The sequence below is a fragment of the Phalangium opilio genome, unplaced genomic scaffold, assembly GCF_054372755.1.
Source record: "Phalangium opilio isolate 3A_F unplaced genomic scaffold, DU_Popi_V2 ptg000082l_1, whole genome shotgun sequence".
Taxonomy (NCBI): Eukaryota; Metazoa; Arthropoda; class Arachnida; order Opiliones; family Phalangiidae; genus Phalangium; species Phalangium opilio.
In genome coordinates, this window is record NW_028324189.1 from 16,327,796 (window position 1) to 16,352,016 (window position 24,221).

The 24,221-nt window shown below is 47.7% G+C and overlaps 6 non-coding genes across 6 annotated transcripts; all 6 read left to right on the forward strand.

Annotated features, from left to right (window-relative positions):
• The first annotated feature begins 3,932 nt into the window (after positions 1–3,932).
• TRNAD-GUC (transfer RNA aspartic acid (anticodon GUC)) lies at positions 3,933–4,005 on the forward strand. Its single transcript has one exon. It is a non-coding gene; the product is annotated as a tRNA-Asp (tRNA).
• Positions 4,006–4,813: 808 nt separating this feature from the next.
• Positions 4,814–4,886, forward strand: TRNAD-GUC (transfer RNA aspartic acid (anticodon GUC)). Its single transcript has one exon. It is a non-coding gene; the product is annotated as a tRNA-Asp (tRNA).
• Positions 4,887–6,426: 1,540 nt separating this feature from the next.
• TRNAD-GUC (transfer RNA aspartic acid (anticodon GUC)) lies at positions 6,427–6,499 on the forward strand. Its single transcript has one exon. It is a non-coding gene; the product is annotated as a tRNA-Asp (tRNA).
• Positions 6,500–8,041: 1,542 nt separating this feature from the next.
• On the forward strand, positions 8,042–8,114 carry TRNAD-GUC (transfer RNA aspartic acid (anticodon GUC)). Its single transcript has one exon. It is a non-coding gene; the product is annotated as a tRNA-Asp (tRNA).
• A 4,478-nt stretch (positions 8,115–12,592) lies between these two features.
• Positions 12,593–12,665, forward strand: TRNAD-GUC (transfer RNA aspartic acid (anticodon GUC)). Its single transcript has one exon. It is a non-coding gene; the product is annotated as a tRNA-Asp (tRNA).
• A 1,982-nt stretch (positions 12,666–14,647) lies between these two features.
• Positions 14,648–14,720, forward strand: TRNAD-GUC (transfer RNA aspartic acid (anticodon GUC)). Its single transcript has one exon. It is a non-coding gene; the product is annotated as a tRNA-Asp (tRNA).
• The last annotated feature ends 9,501 nt before the right edge of the window (positions 14,721–24,221 follow it).

Sequence of the window (24,221 nt, forward strand, 5' to 3'; positions counted from 1 at the left end):
TGTTAACCAATAGGTTGGTGGTTCGAGCCCATCCGGGAGCGGTGTTGTGAGGTCTCAGATGTGACGTAAAAAGTCAAGGTTTTTACACAATACCTGACGAGCATTTAAATTTTGGGCTTCCGTGGCGCAATGGTTAGCGCGTTCGGCTGTTAACCAATAGGTTGGTGGTTCGAGCCCATCCGGGAGCGGTGTTGTGAGGTCTCAGATGTGACGTAAAAAGTCAAGGTTTTTACACAATACCTGACGAGCATTTAACTTTTGGGCTTCCGTGGCGCAATGGTTAGCGCGTTCGGCTGTTAACCAATAGGTTGGTGGTTCGAGCCCACCCGAGAGCGGTGTTGTGGGATCTGAAATGTAACGTAGAAAGCCAAAGTTTTTGCACAATAAATGACGACCATTTAATTTTTGGGCTTCCGTGGCGCAATGGTTAGCGCGTTCGGCTGTTAGACAATAGGTTGGTCGTTCGACCCCATCCGGGAGCGGTGTTGTTAGGTCTCAGATGTGACGTAAAAAGTCAAGGTTTTTACATAATACCTGACGAGCATTTAACTTTTGGGCTTCCGTGGCGCAATGGTTAGCGCGTTCGGCTGTTAACCAATAGGTTGGTGTTTCGAGCCCATCCGGGAGCGGTATTGTGAGGTCTCAGATGTGACGTAAAAAGTCAAGGTTTTTACACAATACCTAACGAGCATTTAACTTTTGGGCTTCCGTGGCGCAATGGTTAGCGCGTTCGGCTGTTAACCAATAGGTTGGTGGTTCAAGCCCATCCGGGAGCGGTGTTGTGAGGTCTCAGATGTGACGTAAAAAGTCAAGGTTTTTACACAATACCTAACGAGCATTTAACTTTTGGGCTTCCGTGGCGCAATGGTTAGCGCGTTCGGCTGTTAACCAATAGGTTGGTGGTTCGAGCCCATCCGGGAGCGGTGTTGTGAGGTCTCAGATGTGACGTAAAAAGTCAAGGTTTTTACACAATACCTAACGAGCATTTATCTTTTGGGCTTCCGTGGCGCAATGGTTAGCGCGTTCGGCTGTTAACCAATAGGTTGGTGGTTCGAGCCCATCCGGGAGCGGTGTTGTGAGGTCTCAGATGTGACGTAAAAAGTCAAGGTTTTTACACAATACCTGACGAGCATTTAACTTTTGGGCTTCCGTGGCGCAATGGTTAGCGCGTTCGGCTGTTAACCAATAGGTTGGTGGTTCGAGCCCATCCGGGAGCGGTGTTGTGAGGTCTCAGATGTGACGTAAGAAGTCAAGGTTTTTACACAATACCTGACGAGTATTTAACTTTTGGGCTTCCGTGGCGCAATGGTTAGCGCGTTCGGCTGTTAACCAATAGGTTGGTGGTTCGAGCCCATCCGGGAGCGGTGTTGTGAGGTCTCAGATGTGACGTAAAAAGTCAAGGTTTTTACACAATACCTGACGAGCATTTAATTTTTGGGATTCCGTGGCGCAATGGTTAGCGCGTTCAGCTGTTAATCGAAAGGTTGGTGGTTCGAGCCCACCCGGGAGAGGTGTTGTGGGGTCTCAAATGTAACGTAGAAAGCCAAAGTTTTTCCACAACACCTGACAACCATTTAATTTCTAAGCTTCCGTGGCTCAATGGTTAGCGCGTTCGGCTGTTAACCAATAGGTTGGTGGTTCGAGCCCACCCGGGAGCGGTGTTTTTGGATCTCAAATGTAACGTAAATAGCCAAAGTTTTTCCACAATACCTGACGACCATTTAATTTTTGGGCGTCCGTGGCGAATGGTTAGCGCGTTCGGCTGTTAACCGAAAGGTTGGTGGTTCGAGCCCATCCGGGAGCGGTGTTGTGAGGTCTCAGATGTGAAGTAAAAAGACAAGGTTTTACCTCAATACCTGACGAAAATTTAATTTTTGGGCTTCAGTGGCGCAATGGTCAGCGCGTTCAGCTGTTAACCGAAAGGTTGGTGGTTCGAGCCCAAACGAGAGAGGTTTTGTGGGGTCTCAGATGTAGCGTGAAAAGTCAAACTTTTTCCATAATACGTGATAACCATTTATTTTCTGATCTTTCGTGGCTCAATGGTTAGCGCGTTCGGCTGTTAACCATTAGCTTGGTGGTTCGAGCCCACCCGGGAGCGGTGTTTTTGGATCTCAAATGTAACGTAAATAGCCAAAGTTTTTCCACAATACCTGACGACCATTTAATTTTTGGGCTTCCGTGGCGCAATGGTTAGCGCGTTCGGCTGTTAACCGAAAGGTTGGTGGTTCGAGCCCATCCGGGAGCGGTGTTGTGAGGCCTCAGATGTGAAGTAAAAAGTCAAAGTTTTACCTCAATACCTGACGAAAATTTAATTTTTGGGCTTCAGTGGCGCAATGGTTAGCGGGTTCGGCTATTAACCAATAGGTTGGTGGTTCGAGCCCACCCGGGAGCGGTGTTTTTGGATCTCAAATGTAACGTAAATAGCCAAAGTTTTTCCACAATACCTGACGACCATTTAATTTTTGGGCGTCCGTGGCGAATGGTTAGCGCATTCGGCTATTAACCAATAGGTTGGTGGTTCGAGCCCATCCGGGAGAAGTGTTGTGACGTCTCAGATGTAACGTAAAATGTCAGAGTTTTTCCACAATACCTGACGAACATTTAATTTTTGGGCTTCAGTGGCGCAATGGTCAGCGCGTTCAGCTGTTAACCGAAAGGTTGGTGGTTCGAGCCCAAACGAGAGAGGTTTTGTGGGGTCTCAGATGTAGCGTGAAAAGTCGTAACTTTTCAACAATACCTGACAACCATTTAATTTCTGAGCTTCCGTGGCTCAATGGTTAGCGCGTTCGGCTGTTAACCAATAGGTTGGTGGTTCGAGCCCATCCAGGAGCGGTGTTGTGAGGTCTCGGATGTGAAGTAAAAAGTCAAAGTTTTACCTCAATACCTGACGAGCATTTATTTTTTGGGCTTCCGTGGCGCAATGGTTAGCGCGTTCAGCTGTTAATCGAAAGGTTGGTGGTTCGAGCCCACCCGGGAGAGGTGTTGTGAGGTCTCAGATGTAGCTTGAAAAGTCAAACTTTTTCCATAATACGTGATAACCATTTATTTTCTGATCTTTCGTGGCTCAATGGTTAAAGCGTTCGGCTGTTAACCATTAGCTTGGTGGTTCGAGCCCACCCGGGAGCGGTGTTTTTGGATCTCAAATGTAACGTAAATAGCCAAAGTTTTTCCACAATACCTGACGACCATTTAATTTTTGGGCTTCCGTGGCGCAATGGTTAGCGCGTTCAGCTGTTAATCGAAAGGTTGGTATTCGAGCCCACCCGGGAGAGGTGTTGTGAGGTCTCAGATGAAGCGTGAAAAGTCAAACTTTTTCCATAATACGTGATAACCATTTATTTTCTGATCTTTCGTGGCTCAATGGTTAGCGCGTTCGGCTGTTAACCAATAGCTTGGTGGTTCGAGCCCACCCGGGAGCGGTGTTTTTGGATCTCAAATATAACGTAAATAGCCAAAGTTTTTCCACAATACCTGACGACCATTTAATTTTTGGGCGTCCGTGGCGAATGGTTAGCGCGTTCGGCTGTTAACCGAAAGGTTGGTGGTTCGAGCCCATCCGGGAGCGGTGTTGTGAAGTCTCAGATGAGAAGTAAAAAGTCAAGGTTTTACCTCAATACCTGACGAAAATTTAACTTTTGGGCTTCAGTGGCGCAATGGTCAGCGCGTTCAGCTGTTAACCGAAAGGTTGGTGGTTCGAGCCCTCCCGGGAGCGGTGTTGTGACGTCTCAGATGTAACGTAAAATGTCAGAGTTTTTCCACAACACCAGACGAACATTTAACTTTTGGGCTCCGTGGCGCAATGGTTAGCGCGTTCAGCTGTTAATCGAAAGGTTGGTGGTTCGAGCACGCCCGGAAGAGGTGTTGTGGGGTCTCAGATGTAGCGTAAAAAGTCAAAACTTTTCCACAATACGTGACAACCATTTAATTTCTGAGCTTCCGTGGCTCAATGGTTAGCGCGTTCGGCTGTCAATCGAAAGGTTGGTGGTTCGAGCCCATCCGGGAGCGGTGTTGTGAGGTCTCGGATGTGAAGTAAAAAGTCAAAGTTTTACCTCAATACCTGACGAAAATTTAATTTTTGGGCTTCAGTTGCGCAATGGTCAGCGCGATCAGCTGTTAACCGAAAGGTTGGTGGTTCGAGCCCTCCCGGGAGCGGTGTTGTGACGTCTCACATGTAACGTAAAATGTCAGAGTTTTTCCACAATACCTGACGAGCATTTAATTTTTGGGCTTTCGTGGCGCAATGGTTAGCGCGTTCAGCTGTTAATCGAAAGGTTGGTGGTTCGAGCCCACCCGGGAGAGGTGTTGTGAGGTCTCAGACGTAGCGTGGAAAGTCAAAATTTTTCCATAATACGTGATAACCATTTATTTTCTGATCTTTCGTGGCTCAATGGTTAGCGCGTTAGGCTGTTAACCAATAGCTTGGTGGTTCGAGCCCACCCGGGAGCGGTGTTTTTTGATCTCAAATGTAACGTAAATAGCCAAAGTTTTTCTACAATACCTGACGACCATTTAATTTTTGGGCTTCCGTGGCGCAATGGTTAGTGCGTTCAGCTGTTAACCGAAAGGATGGTGGTTCGAGCCCTCCCGGGAGCGGTGTTGTGACGTCTCAGATGTAACGTAAAATGTCAGAGTTTTTCCACAACACCAGACGAACATTTAACTTTTGGGCTCCGTGGCGCAATGGTTAGCGCGTTCAGCTGTTAATCGAAAGGTTGGTGGTTCGAGCACGCCCGGAAGAGGTGTTGTGGGGTCTCAGATGTAGCGTAAAAAGTCAAAACTTTTCCACAATACGTGACAACCATTTAATTTGTGAGCTTCCGTGGCTCAATGGTTAGCGCGTTCGGCTGTCAATCGAAAGGTTGGTGGTTCGAGCCCATCCGGGAGCGGTGTGGTGAGGTCTCGGATGTGAAGTAAAAAGTCAAAGTTTTACCTCAATACCTGACGAAAATTTAATTTTTGGGCTTCAGTGGCGCAATGGTCAGCGCGATCAGCTGTTAACCGAAAGGTTGGTGGTTCGAGCCCTCCCGGGAGCGGTGTTGTGACGTCTCAGATGTAACGTAAAATGTCAGAGTTTTTCCACAATACCTGACGAGCATTTAATTTTTGGGCTTCCGTGGCGCAATGGTTAGCGCGTTCAGCTGTTAATCGAAAGGTTGGTGGTTCGAGCCCAGCCGGGAGAGGTGTTGTGAGGTCTCAGACGTAGCGTATAAAGTCAAAATTTTTCCATAATACGTGATAACCATTTATTTTCTGATCTTTCGTGGCTCAATGGTTAGCGCGTTAGGCTGTTAACCAATAGCTTGGTGGTTCGAGCCCACCCGGGAGCGGTGTTTTTTGATCTCAAATGTAACGTAAATAGCCAAAGTTTTTCTACAATACCTGACGACCATTTAATTTTTGGGCTTCCGTGGCGCAATGGTTAGTGCGTTCAGCTGTTAACCGAAAGGATGGTGGTTCGAGCCCAAACGAGAGAGGATTTGTGGGGTCTCAGATGTAGCGTGAAAAGTCGTAACTTTTCAACAATACCTGACAACCATTTAATATTTGGGCGTCCGTGGCGCAATGGCTAGCGCGTTCGGCTGTTAACCGAAAGGTTGGTGGTTCGAGCCCATCCGGGAGCGGTGTTGTGACGTCTCAGATGTTACGTAAAATGTCAGAGTTTTTCCACAATACCTGACGAACATTTAATTATTGGGCTTCCGTGGCGCAGTAATTAGCGCGTCCAGCTCTTAATCGAAAGGTTGGTGGTTCGAGACCACCCGGAAGAGGTGTTGTGGGGTCTCAGATGTAGCGTTAAAAGTCAAAACTTTTCCACAATACGTGACAACCATTTAATTTCTGATCTTCTTGGCTCAATGGTTAGCGCATTCGGCTGTTAACCAATAGGTTGGTGGTTCGAGCCCACCCGGGAGCGGTGTTTTTGGATCTCAAATGTAACGTAAATAGCCAAAGTTTTTCCACAATACCTGATGACCATTTAATTTTGGGCGTCCGTGGCGAATGGTTAGCGCGTTCGGCTGTTAACCGAAAGGTTGGTGGTTCGAGCCCATCCGGGAGCGGTGTTGTGAGGTCTCAGATGAGAAGTAAAAAGTCAAGGTTTTACCTCAATACCTGACGAAAATTTAATTTTTGGGCTTCAGTGGCGCAATGGTCAGCGCGTTCAGCTGTTAACCGAAAGGTTGGTGGTTCGAGCCCTCCCGGGAGCGGTGTTGTGACGTCTCAGATGTAACGTAAAATGTCAGAGTTTTTCCACAACACCGGACGAACATTTAACTTTTGGGCTCCGTGGCGCAATGGTTAGCGCGTTCAGCTGTTAATCGAAAGGTTGGTGGTTCGAACACGCCCGGAAGAGGTGTTTTGGGGTCTCAGATGTAGCGTAAAAAGTCAAAACTTTTCCACAATACGTGACAACCATTTAATTTCTGAGCTTCCGTGGCTCAATGGTTAGCGCGTTCGGCTGTCAATCGAAATGATGGTGGTTCGAGCCCATCCGGGAGCGGTGTTGTGAGGTCTCGGATGTGAAGTAAAAAGTCAAAGTTTTACCTCAATACCTGACGAAAATTTAATTTTTGGGCTTCAGTGGCGCAATGGTCAGCGCGTTCAGCTGTTAACCGAAAGGTTGGTGGTTCGAGCCCTCCCGGGAGCGGTGTTGTGACGTCTCAGATGTAACGTAAAATGTCAGAGTTTTTCCACAATACCTGACGAGCATTTGTTTTTTGGGCTTCCGTGGCGCAATGGTTAGCGCGTTCAGCTGTTAATAGAAAGGTTGGTGGTTCGAGCCCACCCGGGAGAGGTGTTGTGAGGTCTCAGATGTAGCGTGGAAAGTCAAAATTTTTCCATAATACGTGATAACCATTTATTTTCTGATCTTTCGTGGCTCAATGGTTAGCGCGTTAGGCTGTTAACCAATAGCTTGGTGGTTCGAGCCCACCCGGGAGCGGTGTTTTTGGATCTCAAATGTAACGTAAATAGCCAAAGTTTTTCTACAATACCTGACGACCATTTAATTTTTGGGCTTCCGTGGCGCAATGGTTAGTGCGTTCAGCTGTTAACCGAAAGGTTGGTGGTTCGAGCCCAAACGAGAGAGGATTTGTGGGGTCTCAGATGTAGCGTGAAAAGTCGTAACTTTTCAACAATACCTGACAAACATTTAATTTTTGGGCGTCCGTGGCGCAATGGCTAGCGCGTTCGGCTGTTAACCGAAAGGTTGGTGGTTCGAGCCCATCCGGGAGCGGTGTTGTGACGTCTCAGATGTTACGTAAAATTTCAGAGTTTTTCCACAATACCTGACGAACATTTAATTTTTGGGCTTCCGTGGCGCAGTAATTAGCGCGTCCAGCTCTTAATCGAAAGGTTGGTGGTTCGAGACCACCCGGAAGAGGTGTTGTGGGGTCTCAGATGTAGCGTTAAAAGTCAAAACTTTTCCACAATACGTGACAACCATTTAATTTCTGATCTTCCGTGGCTCAATGGTTAGCGCGTTCGGCTGTTAACCAATAGGTTGGTGGTTCGAGCCCACCCGGGAGCGGTGTTTTTGGATCTCAAATGTAACGTAAATAGGCAAAGTTTTTCCACAATACCTGACGACCATTTAATTTTTGGGCGTCCGTGGCGAATGGTTAGCGCGTTCGGCTGTTAACCGAAAGGTTGGTGGTTCGAGCCCATCCGGGAGCGGTGTTGTGAGGTCTCAGATGAGAAGTAAAAAGTCAAGGTTTTACCTCAATACCTGACGAAAATTTAATTTTTGGGCTTCAGTGGCGCAATGGTCAGCGAGTTCAGCTGTTAACCGAAAGGTTGGTGGTTCGAGCCCTCCCGGGAGCGGTGTTGTGACGTCTCAGATGTAACGTAAAATGTCAGAGTTTTTCCACAACACCGGACGAACATTTAACTTTTGGGCTCCGTGGCGCAATGGTTAGCGCGTTCAGCTGTTAATCGAAAGGTTGGTGGTTCGAACACGCCCGGAAGAGGTGTTGTGGGGTCTCAGATGTAGCGTAAAAAGTCAAAACTTTTCCACAATACGTGACAACCATTTAATTTCTGAGCTTCCGTGGCTCAATGGTTAGCGCGTTCGGCTGTCAATCGAAATGATGGTGGTTCGAGCCCATCCGGGAGCGGTGTTGTGAGGTCTCGGATGTGAAGTAAAAAGTCAAAGTTTTACCTCAATACCTGACGAAAATTTAATTTTTGGGCTTCAGTGGCGCAATGGTCAGCGCGTTCAGCTGTTAACCGAAAGGTTGGTGGTTCGAGCCCTCCCGGGAGCGGTGTTGTGACGTCTCAGATGTAACGTAAAATGTCAGAGTTTTTCCACAATACCTGACGAGCATTTGTTTTTTGGGCTTCCGTGGCGCAATGGTTAGCGCGTTCAGCTGTTAATCGAAAGGTTGGTGGTTCGAGCCCACCCGGGAGAGGTGTTGTGAGGTCTCAGATGTAGCGTGGAAAGTCAAAATTTTTCCATAATACGTGATAACCATTTATTTTCTGATCTTTCGTGGCTCAATGGTTAGCGCGTTAGGCTGTTAACCAATAGCTTGGTGGTTCGAGCCCACCCGGGAGCGGTGTTTTTGGATCTCAAATGTAACGTAAATAGCCAAAGTTTTTCTACAATACCTGACGACCATTTAATTTTTGGGCTTCCGTGGCGCAATGGTTAGTGCGTTCAGCTGTTAACCGAAAGGTTGGTGGTTCGAGCCCAAACGAGAGAGGATTTGTGGGGTCTCAGATGTAGCGTGAAAAGTCGTAACTTTTCAACAATACCTGACAAACATTTAATTTTTGGGCGTCCGTGGCGCAATGGCTAGCGCGTTCGGCTGTTAACCGAAAGGTTGGTGGTTCGAGCCCATCCGGGAGCGGTGTTGTGACGTCTCAGATGTTACGTAAAATGTCAGAGTTTTTCCACAATACCTGACGAACATTTAATTTTTGGGCTTCCGTGGCGCAGTAATTAGCGCGTCCAGCTCTTAATCGAAAGGTTGGTGGTTCGAGACCACCCGGAAGAGGTGTTGTGGGGTCTCAGATGTAGCGTTAAAAGTCAAAACTTTTCCACAATACGTGACAACCATTTAATTTCTGATCTTCCGTGGCTCAATGGTTAGCGCGTTCGGCTGTTAACCAATAGGTTGGTGGTTCGAGCCCACCCGGGAGCGGTGTTTTTGGATCTCAAATGTAACGTAAATAGCCAAAGTTTTTCCACAATACCTGACGACCATTTAATTTTTGGGCGTCCGTGGCGAATGGTTAGCGCGTTCGGCTGTTAACCGAAAGGTTGGTGGTTCGAGCCCATCCGGGAGCGGTGTTGTGAGGTCTCAGATGAGAAGTAAAAAGTCAAGGTTTTACCTCAATACCTGAAGAAAATTTAATTTTTGGGCTTCAGTGGCGCAATGGTCAGCGCGTTCAGCTGTTAACCGAAAGGTTGGTGGTTCGAGCCCTCCCGGGAGCGGTGTTGTGACGTCTCAGATGTAACGTAAAATGTCAGAGTTTTTCCACAACAAAGGACGAACATTTAACTTTTGGGCTCCGTGGCGCAATGGTTAGCGCGTTCAGCTGTTAATCGAAAGGTTGGTGGTTCGAACACGCCCGGAAGAGGTGTTGTGGGGTCTCAGATGTAGCGTAAAAAGTCAAAACTTTTCCACAATACGTGACAACCATTTAATTTCTGAGCTTCCGTGGCTCAATGGTTAGCGCGTTCGGCTGTCAATCGAAATGATGGTGGTTCGAGCCCCTCCGGGAGCGGTGTTGTGAGGTCTCGGATGTGAAGTAAAAAGTCAAAGTTTTACCTCAATACCTGACGAGCATTTAATTTTTGGGCTTCCGTGGCGCAATGGTTAGCGCGTTCAGCTGTTAATCGAAAGGTTGGTGGTTCGAGCCCACCCGGGAGAGGTGTTGTGAGGTCTCAGATGTAGCGTGGAAAGTCAAAATTTTTCCATAATACGTGATAACCATTTATTTTCTGATCTTTCGTGGCTCAATGGTTAGCGCGTTAGGCTGTTAACCAATAGCTTGGTGGTTCGAGCCCACCCGGGAGCGGTGTTTTTGGATCTCAAATGTAACGTAAATAGCCAAAGTTTTTCTACAATACCTGACGACCATTTAATTTTTGGGCTTCCGTGGCGCAATGGTTAGTGCGTTCAGCTGTTAACCGAAAGGTTGGTGGTTCGAGCCCAAACGAGAGAGGATTTGTGGGGTCTCAGATGTAGCGTGAAAAGTCGTAACTTTTCAACAATACCTGACAACCATTTAATTTTTGGACGTCCGTGGCGCAATGGCTAGCGCGTTCGGCTGTTAACCGAAAGGTTGGTGGTTCGAGCCCATCCGGGAGCGGTGTTGTGACGTCTCAGATGTTACGTAAAATGTCAGAGTTTTTCCACAATACCTGACGAACATTTAATTTTTGGGCTTCCGTGGCGCAGTAATTAGCGCGTCCAGCTCTTAATCGAAAGGTTGGTGGTTCGAGACCACCCGGAAGAGGTGTTGTGGGGTCTCAGATGTAGCGTTAAAAGTCAAAACTTTTCCACAATACGTGACAACCATTTAATTTGTGATCTTCCGTGGCTCAATGGTTAGCGCGTTCGGCTGTTAACCAATAGGTTGGTGGTTCGAGCCCACCCGGGAGCGGTGTTTTTGGATCTCAAATGTAACGTAAATAGCCAAAGTTTTTCCACAATACCTGACGACCATTTAATTTTTGGGCGTCCGTGGCGAATGGTTAGCGCGTTCGGCTGTTAACCGAAAGGTTGGTGGTTCGAGCCCATCCGGGAGCGGTGTTGTGAGGTCTCAGATGAGAAGTAAAAAGTCAAGGTTTTACCTCAATACCTGAAGAAAATTTAATTTTTGGGCTTCAGTGGCGCAATGGTCAGCGCGTTCAGCTGTTAACCGAAAGGTTGGTGGTTCGAGCCCTCCCGGGAGCGGTGTTGTGACGTCTCAGATGTAACGTAAAATGTCAGAGTTTTTCCACAACACCGGACGAACATTTAACTTTTGGGCTCCGTGGCGCAATGGTTAGCGCGTTCAGCTGTTAATCGAAAGGTTGGTGGTTCGAACACGCCCGGAAGAGGTGTTGTGGGGTCTCAGATGTAGCGTAAAAAGTCAAAACTTTTCCACAATACGTGACAACCATTTAATTTCTGAGCTTCCGTGGCTCAATGGTTAGCGCGTTCGGCTGTCAATCGAAATGATGGTGGTTCGAGCCCCTCCGGGAGCGGTGTTGTGAGGTCTCGGATGTGAAGTAAAAAGTCAAAGTTTTACCTCAATACCTGACGAGCATTTAATTTTTGGGCTTCCGTGGCGCAATGGTTAGCGCGTTCAGCTGTTAATCGAAAGGTTGGTGGTTCGAGCCCACCCGGGAGAGGTGTTGTGAGGTCTCAGATGTAGCGTGGAAAGTCAAAATTTTTCCATAATACGTGATAACCATTTATTTTCTGATCTTTCGTGGCTCAATGGTTAGCGCGTTAGGCTGTTAACCAATAGCTTGGTGGTTCGAGCCCACCCGGGAGCGGTGTTTTTGGATCTCAAATGTAACGTAAATAGCCAAAGTTTTTCTACAATACCTGACGACCATTTAATTTTTGGGCTTCCGTGGCGCAATGGTTAGTGCGTTCAGCTGTTAACCGAAAGGTTGGTGGTTCGAGCCCAAACGAGAGAGGATTTGTGGGGTCTCAGATGTAGCGTGAAAAGTCGTAACTTTTCAACAATACCTGACAACCATTTAATTTTTGGACGTCCGTGGCGCAATGGCTAGCGCGTTCGGCTGTTAACCGAAAGGTTGGTGGTTCGAGCCCATCCGGGAGCGGTGTTGTGACGTCTCAGATGTTACGTAAAATGTCAGAGTTTTTCCACAATACCTGACGAACATTTAATTTTTGGGCTTCCGTGGCGCAGTAATTAGCGCGTCCAGCTCTTAATCGAAAGGTTGGTGGTTCGAGACCACCCGGAAGAGGTGTTGTGGGGTCTCAGATGTAGCGTTAAAAGTCAAAACTTTTCCACAATACGTGACAACCATTTAATTTGTGATCTTCCGTGGCTCAATGGTTAGCGCGTTCGGCTGTTAACCAATAGGTTGGTGGTTCGAGCCCACCCGGGAGCGGTGTTTTTGGATCTCAAATGTAACGTAAATAGCCAAAGTTTTTCCACAATACCTGACGACCATTTAATTTTTGGGCGTCCGTGGCGAATGGTTAGCGCGTTCGGCTGTTAACCGAAAGGTTGGTGGTTCGAGCCCATCCGGGAGCGGTGTTGTGAGGTCTCAGATGAGAAGTAAAAAGTCAAGGTTTTACCTCAATACCTGACGAAAATTTAATTTTTGGGCTTCAGTGGCGCAATGGTCAGCGCGTTCAGCTGTTAACCGAAAGGTTGGTGGTTCGAGCCCTCCCGGGAGCGGTGTTGTGACGTCTCAGATGTAACGTAAAATGTCAGAGTTTTTCCACAACACCGGACGAACATTTAACTTTTGGGCTCCGTGGCGCAATGGTTAGCGCGTTCAGCTGTTAATCGAAAGGTTGGTGGTTCGAGCACGCCCGGAAGAGGTGTTGTGGGGTCTCAGATGTAGCGTAAAAAGTCAAAACTTTTCCACAATACGTGACAACCATTTAATTTCTGAGCTTCCGTGGCTCAATGGTTAGCGCGTTCGGCTGTCAATCGAAATGATGGTGGTTCGAGCCCATCCGGGAGCGGTGTTGTGAGGTCTCAGATGTAGCGTGAAAAGTCAAACTTTTTCCATAATACGTGATAACCATTTATTTTCTGAGCTTCCGTGGCTCAATGGTTAGCGCGTTCGGCTGTTAACCAATAGGTTGGTGGTTCGAGCCCACCCGGGAGCGGTGTTTTGGGATCTCAAATGTAACGTAAATAGCCAAAGCTTTTCCACAATACCTGACGACCATTTAATTTTTGGGCCTCAGTGGCTCAATGGTTAGCGCGTTCAGCTGTTAACCAATAGGTTGGTGGTTCGAGCCCACCCGGGAGCGGTGTTGTGTGATCTCAAATGTAACGTAGAAAGCCAAAGTTTTTCCACAATACCTGACGACCATTTAAATTTTGGGCTTCCGTGGCGCAATGGTTAGCGCGTTCGGCTGTTAACCAATAGGTTGGTGGTTCAAGCCCACCAGGGAGCGGTGTTGTGTGATCTCAAATGTAACGTAGAAAGCCAAAGTTTTTCCACAATACCTGACGACCATTTAATTTTTGGGCTTCCGTGGCGCAATGGTTAGCACGTTCGGCTGTTAACCAATAGGTTGGTGGTTCGAGCCCATCCGGGAGCGGTGTTGTGAGGTCTCAGATGTGACGTAAAAAGTCAAAGTTTTTCCACAATACGTGACAACCATTTAATTTCTGAGCTTCCGTGGCTCAATGGTTAGCGCGTTCGGCTGTTAATCGAAAGGTTGGTGGTTCGAGCCCATCCGGGAGCGGTGTTGTGAGGTCTCAAATGTAGCGTGAAAAGTCAAACTTTTTCCATAATACGTGATAACCATTTATTTTCTGAGCTTCCGTGGCTCAATGGTTAGCGCGTTCGGCTGTTAACCAATAGGTTGGTGGTTCGAGCCCACCCGGGAGCGGTGTTTTTGGATCTCAAATGTAACGTAAATAGCCAAAGTTTTTCTACAATACCTGACGACCATTTAATTTTTGGGCTTCCGTGGCGCAATGGTTAGTGCGTTCAGCTGTTAACCGAAAGGTTGGTGGTTCGAGCCCAAACGAGAGAGGATTTGTGGGGTCTCAGATGTAGCGTGAAAAGTCGTAACTTTTCAACAATACCTGACAACCATTTAATTTTTGGGCGTCCGTGGCGCAATGGCTAGCGCGTTCGGCTGTTAACCGAAAGGTTGGTGGTTCGAGCCCATCCGGGAGCGGTGTTGTGACGTCTCAGATGTTACGTAAAATGTCAGAGTTTTCCACAATACCTGACGAACATTTAATTTTTGGGCTTCCGTGGCGCAGTAATTAGCGCGTCCAGCTCTTAATCGAAAGGTTGGTGGTTCGAGACCACCCGGAAGAGGTGTTGTGGGGTCTCAGATGTAGCGTTAAAAGTCAAAACTTTTCCACAATACGTGACAACCATTTAATTTGTGATCTTCCGTGGCTCAATGGTTAGCGCGTTCGGCTGTTAACCAATAGGTTGGTGGTTCGAGCCCACCCGGGAGCGGTGTTTTTGGATCTCGAATGTAACGTAAATAGCCAAAGTTTTTCCACAATACCTGACGACCATTTAATTTTTGGGCGTCCGTGGCGAATGGTTAGCGCGTTCGGCTGTTAACCGAAAGGTTGGTGGTTCGAGCCCATCCGGGAGCGGTGTTGTGAGGTCTCAGATGAGAAGTAAAAAGTCAAGGTTTTACCTCAATACCTGACGAAAATTTAATTTTTGGGCTTCAGTGGCGCAATGGTCAGCGCGTTCAGCTGTTAACCGAAAGGTTGGTGGTTCGAGCCCTCCCGGGAGCGGTGTTGTGACGTCTCAGATGTAACGTAAAATGTCAGAGTTTTTCCACAACACCGGACGAACATTTAACTTTTGGGCTCCGTGGCGCAATGGTTAGCGCGTTCAGCTGTTAATCGAAAGGTTGGTGGTTCGAGCACGCCCGGAAGAGGTGTTGTGGGGTCTCAGATGTAGCGTAAAAAGTCAAAACTTTTCCACAATACGTGACAACCATTTAATTTCTGAGCTTCCGTGGCTCAATGGTTAGCGCGTTCGGCTGTCAATCGAAATGATGGTGGTTCGAGCCCATCCGGGAGCGGTGTTGTGAGGTCTCAGATGTAGCGTGAAAAGTCAAACTTTTTCCATAATACGTGATAACCATTTATTTTCTGAGCTTCCGTGGCTCAATGGTTAGCGCGTTCGGCTGTTAACCAATAGGTTGGTGGTTCGAGCCCACCCGGGAGCGGTGTTTTGGGATCTCAAATGTAACGTAAATAGCCAAAGTTTTTCCACAATACCTGACGACCATTTAATTTTTGGGCCTCAGTGGCTCAATGGTTAGCGCGTTCAGCTGTTAACCAATAGGTTGGTGGTTCGAGCCCACCCGGGAGCGGTGTTGTGTGATCTCAAATGTAACGTAGAAAGCCAAAGTTTTTCCACAATACCTGACGACCATTTAAATTTTGGGCTTCCGTGGCGCAATGGTTAGCGCGTTCGGCTGTTAACCAATAGGTTGGTGGTTCAAGCCCACCAGGGAGCGGTGTTGTGTGATCTCAAATGTAACGTAGAAAGCCAAAGTTTTTCCACAATACCTGACGACCATTTAATTTTTGGGCTTCCGTGGCGCAATGGTTAGCACGTTCGGCTGTTAACCAATAGGTTGGTGGTTCGAGCCCATCCGGGAGCGGTGTTGTGAGGTCTCAGATGTGACGTAAAAAGTCAAAGTTTTTCCACAATACGTGACAACCATTTAATTTCTGAGCTTCCGTGGCTCAATGGTTAGCGCGTTCGGCTGTTAATCGAAAGGTTGGTGGTTCGAGCCCATCCGGGAGCGGTGTTGTGAGGTCTCAGATGTAGCGTGAAAAGTCAAACTTTTTCCATAATACGTGATAACCATTTATTTTCTGAGCTTCCGTGGCTCAATGGTTAGCGCGTTCGGCTGTTAACCAATAGGTTGGTGGTTCGAGCCCACCCGGGAGCGGTGTTTTGGGATCTCAAATGTAACGTAAATAGCCGAAGTTTTTCCACAATACCTGACGACCATTTAATTTTTGGGCCTCAGTGGCTCAATGGTTAGCGCGTTCAGCTGTTAACCAATAGGTTGGTGGTTCGAGCCCACCCGGGAGCGGTGTTGTGTGATCTCAAATGTAACGTAGAAAGCCAAAGTTTTTCCACAATACCTGACGACCATTTAATTTTTGGGCTTCCGTGGCGCAATGGTTAGCGCGTTCGGCTGTTAACCAATAGGTTGGTGGTTCAAGCCCACCAGGGAGCGGTGTTGTGTGATCTCAAATGTAACGTAGAAAGCCAAAGTTTTTCCACAATACCTGACGACCATTTAATTTTTGGGCTTCCGTGGCGCAATGGTTAGCACGTTCGGCTGTTAACCAATAGGTTGGTGGTTCGAGCCCATCCGGGAGCGGTGTTGTGAGGTCTCAGATGTGACGTAGAAAGTCAAAGTTTTTCCACAATACCTGACAACCATTTAATTTCTGAGCTTCCGTGGCTCAATGGTTAGCGCGTTCGGCTGTTAACCAATAGGTTGGTGGTTCGAGCCCACCCGGGAGCGGTGTTGTGGGATCTCAAATGTAACGTAGAAAGCCAAAGTTTTTCCACAACACCTGACAACCATTTAATTTCTGAGCTTCCGTGGCTCAATGGTTAGCGCGTTCGGCTGTTAACCAATAGGTTGGTGGTTCGAGCCCATCCGGGAGCGGTGTTGTGAGGTCTCAGATGTGACGTAAATAGTCAAGGTTTTTACACAATACCTGACGAGCATTTAACTTTTGGGCTTCCGTGGCGCAATGGTTAGCGCGTTCGGCTGTTAACTAATAGGTTGGTGGTTCGAGCCCATCCGGGAGCGGTGTTGTGTGATCTCAAATGTAACGTAGAAAGCCAAAGTTTTTCCACAATACCTGACGACCATTTAATTTTTGGGCTTCCGTGGCGCAATGGTTAGCACGTTCGGCTGTTAACCAATAGGTTGGTGGTTCGAGCCCATCCGGGAGCGGTGTTGTGAGGTCTCAGATGTGACGTAAAAAGTCAAAGTTTTTCCACAATACCTGACAACCATTTAATTTCTGAGCTTCCGTGGCTCAATGGTTAGCGCGTTCGGCTGTTAACCAATAGGTTGGTGGTTCGAGCCCACCCGGGAGCGGTGTTGTGGGATCTCAAATGTAACGTAGAAAGCCAAAGTTTTTGCACAATAAATGACGACCATTTAATTTTTGGGCTTCCGTGGCGCAATGGTTAGCGCGTTCGGCTGTTAACCAATAGGTTGGTGGTTCGACCCTATCCGGGAGCGGTGTTGTGAGGTCTCAGATTTGACGTAAAAAATCAAGGTTTTTACACAATACCTGACGAGCATTTAACTTTTGGGCTTCCGTGGCGCAATGGTTAGCGCGTTCGGCTGTTAACCAATAGGTTGGTGGTTCGAGCCCATCCGGGAGCGGTGTTGTGAGGTCTCAGATGTGACGTAAAAAGTCAAGGTTTTTACACAATACCTGACGAGCATTTCACATTTGGGCTTCCGTGGCGCAATGTTTAGCGCGTTCGGCTGTTAACCAATAGGTTGGTGGTTCGAGCCCATCCGGGAGCGGTGTTGTGAGGTCTCAGATGTGACGTAAAAAGTCAAGGTTTTTACACAATACCTGAAGCATTTAACTTTTGGGCTTTCGTGGCGCAATGTTTAGCGCGTTCGGCTGTTAACCAATAGGTTGGTGGTTCGAGCCCATCCGGGAGCGGTGTTGTGAGGTCTCAGATGTGACGTAAAAAGTCAAGGTTTTTACACAATACCTGACGAGCATTAAACTTTTGGGCTTCCGTGGCGCAATGGTTAGCGCGTTCGGCTGTTAACCAATAGGTTGGTGGTTCGAGCCCATCCGGGAGCGGTGTTGTGAGGTCTCAGATGTGACGTAAAAAGTCAAGGTTTTTACACAATACCTGACGAGCATTTAATTTTTGGGATTCCGTGGTTCAATGGTTAGCGCGTTCAGCTGTTAATCGAAAGGTTGGTGGTTCGAGCCCACCCGGGAGAGGTGTTGCGGGGTCTCAAATGTAACGTAGAAAGCCAAAGTTTTTCCACAACACCTGACAACCATTTAATTTCTGAGCTTCCGTGGCTCAATGGTTAGCGCGTTCGGCTGTTAACCAATAGGTTGGTGGTTCGAGCCCATCCGGGAGCGGTGTTGTGAGGTCTCAGATGTGACGTAAAAAGTCAAGGTTTTTACACAATACCTGACGAGCATTTAATTTTTGGGATTCCGTGGTTCAATGGTTAGCGCGTTCAGCTGTTAATCGAAAGGTTGGTGGTTCGAGCCCACCCGGGAGAGGTGTTGCGGGGTCTCAAATGTAACGTAGAAAGCCAAAGTTTTTCCACAACACCTGACAACCATTTAATTTCTGAGCTTCCGTGGCTCAATGGTTAGCGCGTTCGGCTGTTAACCAATAGGTTGGTGGTTCGAGCCCATCCGGGAGCGGTGTTGTGAGGTCTCAGATGTGACGTAAATAGTCAAGGTTTTTACACAATACCTGACGAGCATTTAACTTTTGGGCTTCCGTGGCGCAATGGTTAGCGCGTTCGGCTGTTAACCAATAGGTTGGTGGTTCGAGCCCATCCGGGAGCGGTGTTGTGAGGTCTCAGATGTGACGTAAAAAGTCAAGGTTTTTACACAATACCTGACGAGCATTTAAATTTTGGGCTTTCTTGGCGCAATGGTTAGCGCGTTCGGCTGTTAACCAATAGGTTGGTGGTTCGAGCCCATCCGGGAGCGGTGTTGTGAGGTCTCAGATGTGACGTTAAAAGTCAAGGTTTTCCACAATACCTGACAACCATTTAATTTCTGAGCTTCCGTGGCTCAATGGTTAGCGCGTTCGGCTGTTAACCAATAGGTTGGTGGTTCGAGCCCACCCGGGAGCGGTGTTGTGGGATCTGAAATGTAACGTAGAAAGCCAAAGTTTTTGCACAATAAATGACGACCATTTAATTTTTGGGCTTCCGTGGCGCAATGGTTAGCGCGTTCGGCTGTTAACCAATAGGTTGGTGGTTCGACCCCATCCGGGAGCGGTGTTGTGAGGTCTCAGATGTGACGTAAAAAGTCAAGGTTTTTACATAATACCTGACGAGCATTTAACTTTTGGGCTTCCGTGGCGCAATGGTTAGCGCGTTCGGCTGTTAACCAATAGGTTGGTGGTTCGAGCCCACCCGGGAGCGGTGTTGTGTGATCTCAAATGTAACGTAGAAAGCCAAAGTTTTTCCACAATACCTGACGACCATTTAATTTTTGGGCTTCCGTGGCGCAATGGTTAGCGCGTTCAGCTGCTATTCAAAAGACTGGTGGTTTTAGCTCTCCCGGGAGCGGTGTTGTGACGTCTCAAATGTAACATAAAATGTCAGAGTTTTTCCACAATACCTGACGACCATTTAATTTTTGGGCTTTCTTGGCGCAATGGTTAGCGCGTTCGACTGTTAACCAATAGGTTGGTGGTTCGAGCCCATCCGGGAGCGGTGTTGTGAGGTCTAAGATGTGACGTTAAAAGTCAAGGTTTTCCACAATACCTGACAACCATTTAATTTCTGAGCTTCCGTGGCTCAATGGTTAGCGCGTTCGGCTGTTAACCAATAGGTTGGTGGTTCGAGCCCACCCGGGAGCGGTGTTGTGGGATCTGAAATGTAACGTAGAAAGCCAAAGTTTTTGCACAATAAATGACGACCATTTAATTTTTGGGCTTCCGTGGCGCAATGGTTAGCGCGTTCGGCTGTTAACCAATAGGTTGGTGGTTCGACCCCATCCGGGAGCGGTGTTGTGAGGTCTCAGATGTGACGTAAAAAGTCAAGGTTTTTTCATAATACCTGACGAGCATTTAACTTTTGGGCTTCCGTGGCGCAATGGTTTGCGCGTTCGGCTGTTAACCAATAGGTTGGTGGTTCGAGCCCACCCGGGAGCGGTGTTGTGTGATCTCAAATGTAACGTAGAAAGCCAAAGTTTTTCCACAATACCTGACGACCATTTAATTTTTGGGCTTCCGTGGCGCAATGGTTAGCGCGTTCAGCTGCTATTCAAAAGACTGGTGGTTTGAGCTCTCCCGGGAGCGGTGTTGTGACGTCTCAAATGTAACATAAAATGTCAGAGTTTTTACACAATACCTGTCGAACATTAAATTTTTGGGCTTCCGTGGCGCAATGGTTAGCGCGTTCAGCTGTTAATCGAGAGGTTGGTGGTACGAGCCCACCCGGGAGAGGTGTTGTGGGGTCTCAGATGTAGCGTAAAAAGTCAAAACTTTTCCACAATAAGTGACAACCATTTAATTTCTGGGCTTCCGTGGCTCAATGATTAGCGCGTTCGGCTGTTAACCAATAGGTTTGTGGTTCGAGCCCATCCGGGATGCGGTGTTGTGAGGTCTCAGATGTAACGTAAAATGTCAGAGTTTTTCACAATACCTGACGAACATTTAATTTTTGGGCTTCCGTGGCGCAATGATTAGCGCGTTCAGCTGTTAATCGAAAGGTTGAAGGTTCGAGCCCACCCGGGAGAGGTGTTGTGGGGTCTCATATGTAGCGTAAAAAGTCAAAACTTATCCACAATACGTGACAATCATTTAATTTCTGAGCTTCCGTGGCTCAATGGTTAGCGCGTTCGGCTGTTAACCAATAGGTTGGTGGTTCGAGCTCATCCGGGAGCGGTGTTGTGAGGTCTCAGATGTGACGTAGAAAGCCAAAATTTTTCCACAATACCTGACGACCATTTAATTTTTGGGCTTCCGTGGCTCAATGGTTAGCGCGTTCGGCTGTTAACCAATAGGTTGGTGGTTCGACCCCATCCGGGAGCGGTGTTGTGAGGTCTCAGATTTGACGTAAAAAATCAAGGTTTTTACACAATACCTGACGAGCATTTAACTTTTGGGCTTCCGTGGCGCAATGGTTAGCGCGTTCGGCTGTTAACCAATAGGTTGGTGGTTCGAGCCCATCCGGGAGCGGTGTTGTGAGGTCTCAGATGTGACGTAAAAAGTCAAGGTTTTTACACAATACCTGACAAGCATTTAACATTTGGGCTTCCGTGGCGCAATGTTTAGCGCGTTCGGCTGTTAACCAATAGGTTGGTGGTTCGAGCCCATCCGGGAGCGGTGTTGTGAGGTCTCAGATGTGACGTAAAAAGTCAAGGTTTTTACACAATACCTGACGAGCATTTAACTTTTGGGCTTCCGTGGCGCAATGTTTAGCGCGTTCGGCTGTTAACCAATAGGTTGGTGGTTCGAGCCCATCCGGGAGCGGTGTTGTGAGGTCTCAGATGTGACGTAAGAAGTCAAGGTTTTTACACAATACCTGACGAGTATTTAACTTTTGGGCTTCCGTGGCGCAATGGTTAGCGCGTTCAGCTGCTATTCAAAAGACTGGTGGTTTTAGCTCTCCCGGGAGCGGTGTTGTGACGTCTCAAATGTAACATAAAATGTCAGAGTTTTTCCACAATACCTGACGACCATTTAATTTTTGGGCTTTCTTGGCGCAATGGTTAGCGCGTTCGACTGTTAACCAATAGGTTGGTGGTTCGAGCCCATCCGGGAGCGGTGTTGTGAGGTCTAAGATGTGACGTTAAAAGTCAAGGTTTTCCACAATACCTGACAACCATTTAATTTCTGAGCTTCCGTGGCTCAATGGTTAGCGCGTTCGGCTGTTAACCAATAGGTTGGTGGTTCGAGCCCACCCGGGAGCGGTGTTGTGGGATCTGAAATGTAACGTAGAAAGCCAAAGTTTTTGCACAATAAATGACGACCATTTAATTTTTGGGCTTCCGTGGCGCAATGGTTAGCGCGTTCGGCTGTTAACCAATAGGTTGGTGGTTCGACCCCATCCGGGAGCGGTGTTGTGAGGTCTCAGATGTGACGTAAAAAGTCAAGGTTTTTTCATAATACCTGACGAGCATTTAACTTTTGGGCTTCCGTGGCGCAATGGTTAGCGCGTTCGGCTGTTAACCAATAGGTTGGTGGTTCGAGCCCACCCGGGAGCGGTGTTGTGTGATCTCAAATGTAACGTAGAAAGCCAAAGTTTTTCCACAATACCTGACGACCATTTAATTTTTGGGCTTCCGTGGCGCAATGGTTAGCGCGTTCAGCTGCTATTCAAAAGACTGGTGGTTTGAGCTCTCCCGGGAGCGGTGTTGTGACGTCTCAAATGTAACATAAAATGTCAGAGTTTTTCCACAATACCTGTCGAACATTAAATTTTTGGGCTTCCGTGGCGCAATGGTTAGCGCGTTCAGCTGTTAATCGAGAGGTTGGTGGTACGAGCCCACCCGGGAGAGGTGTTGTGGGGTCTCAGATGTAGCGTAAAAAGTCAAAACTTTTCCACAATAAGTGACAATCATTTAATTTCTGAGCTTCCGTGGCTCAATGGTTAGCGCGTTCGGCTGTTAACCAATAGGTTGGTGGTTCGAGCTCATCCGGGAGCGGTGTTGTGAGGTCTCAGATGTGACGTAGAAAGCCAAAATTTTTCCACAATACCTGACGACCATTTAATTTTTGGGCTTCCGTGGCTCAATGGTTAGCGCGTTCGGCTGTTAACCAATAGGTTGGTGGTTCGACCCCATCCGGGAGCGGTGTTGTGAGGTCTCAGATTTGACGTAAAAAATCAAGGTTTTTACACAATACCTGACGAGCATTTAACTTTTGGGCTTCCGTGGCGCAATGGTTAGCGCGTTCGGCTGTTAACCAATAGGTTGGTGGTTCGAGCCCATCCGGGAGCGGTGTTGTGAGGTCTCAGATGTGACGTAAAAAGTCAAGGTTTTTACACAATACCTGACAAGCATTTAACATTTGGGCTTCCGTGGCGCAATGTTTAGCGCGTTCGGCTGTTAACCAATAGGTTGGTGGTTCGAGCCCATCCGGGAGCGGTGTTGTGAGGTCTCAGATGTGACGTAAAAAGTCAAGGTTTTTACACAATACCTGACGAGCATTTAACTTTTGGGCTTCCGTGGCGCAATGTTTAGCGCGTTCGGCTGTTAACCAATAGGTTGGTGGTTCGAGCCCATCCGGGAGCGGTGTTGTGAGGTCTCAGATGTGACGTAAGAAGTCAAGGTTTTTACACAATACCTGACGAGTATTTAACTTTTGGGCTTCCGTGGCGCAATGGTTAGCGCGTTCAGCTGTTAATCGAAAGGTTGGTGGTTCGAGCCCACCCGGGAGAGGTGTTGTGGGGTCTCAAATGTAACGTAGAAAGCCAAAGTTTTTCCACAACACCTGACAACCATTTAATTTCTGAGCTTCCGTGGCTCAATGGTTAGCGCGTTCGGCTGTTAACCAATAGGTTGGTGGTTCGAGCCCATCCGGGAGCGGTGTTGTGAGGTCTCAGATGTGACGTAAAAAGTCAAGGTTTTTACACAATACCTGACGAGCATTTAACTTTTGGGCTTCCGTGGCGCAATGGTTAGCGCGTTCGGCTGTTAACCAATAGGTTGGTGGTTCGAGCCCACCCGGGAGCGGTGTTGTGGGATCTGAAATGTAACGTAGAAAGCCAAAGTTTTTGCACAATAAATGACGACCATTTAATTTTTGGGCTTCCGTGGCGCAATGGTTAGCGCGTTCGGCTGTTAATCAATAGGTTGGTGGTTCGACCCCATCCGGGAGCGGTGTTGTGAGGTCTCAGATGTGACGTAAAAAGTCAAGGTTTTTTCATAATACCTGACGAGCATTTAACTTTTGGGCTTCCGTGGCGCAATGGTTAGCGCGTTCGGCTGTTAACCAATAGGTTGGTGGTTCGAGCCCACCCGGGAGCGGTGTTGTGTGATCTCAAATGTAACGTAGAAAGCCAAAGTTTTTCCACAATACCTGACGACCATTTAATTTTTGGGCTTCCGTGGCGCAATGGTTAGCGCGTTCAGCTGCTATTCAAAAGACTGGTGGTTTGAGCTCTCCCGGGAGCGGTGTTGTGACGTCTCAAATGTAACATAAAATGTCAGAGTTTTTCCACAATACCTGTCGAACATTAAATTTTTGGGCTTCCGTGGCGCAATGGTTAGCGCGTTCAGCTGTTAATCGAGAGGTTGGTGGTACGAGCCCACCCGGGAGAGGTGTTGTGGGGTCTCAGATGTAGCGTAAAAAGTCAAAACTTTTCCACAATAAGTGACAACCATTTAATTTCTGGGCTTCCGTGGCTCAATGATTAGCGCGTTCGGCTGTTAACCAATAGGTTTGTGGTTCGAGCCCATCCGGGATGCGGTGTTGTGAGGTCTCAGATGTAACGTAAAATGTCAGAGTTTTTCACAATACCTGACGAACATTTAATTTTTGGGCTTCCGTGGCGCAATGATTAGCGCGTTCAGCTGTTAATCGAAAGGTTGAAGGTTCGAGCCCACCCGGGAGAGGTGTTGTGGGGTCTCATATGTAGCGTAAAAAGTCAAAACTTATCCACAATACGTGACAATCATTTAATTTCTGAGCTTCCGTGGCTCAATGGTTAGCGCGTTCGGCTGTTAACCAATAGGTTGGTGGTTCGAGCCCACCCGGGAGAGGTGTTGTGGGGTCTCAGATGTAGCGTAAAAAGTCAAAACTTTTCCACAATAAGTGACAACCATTTAATTTCTGGGCTTCCGTGGCTCAATGATTAGCG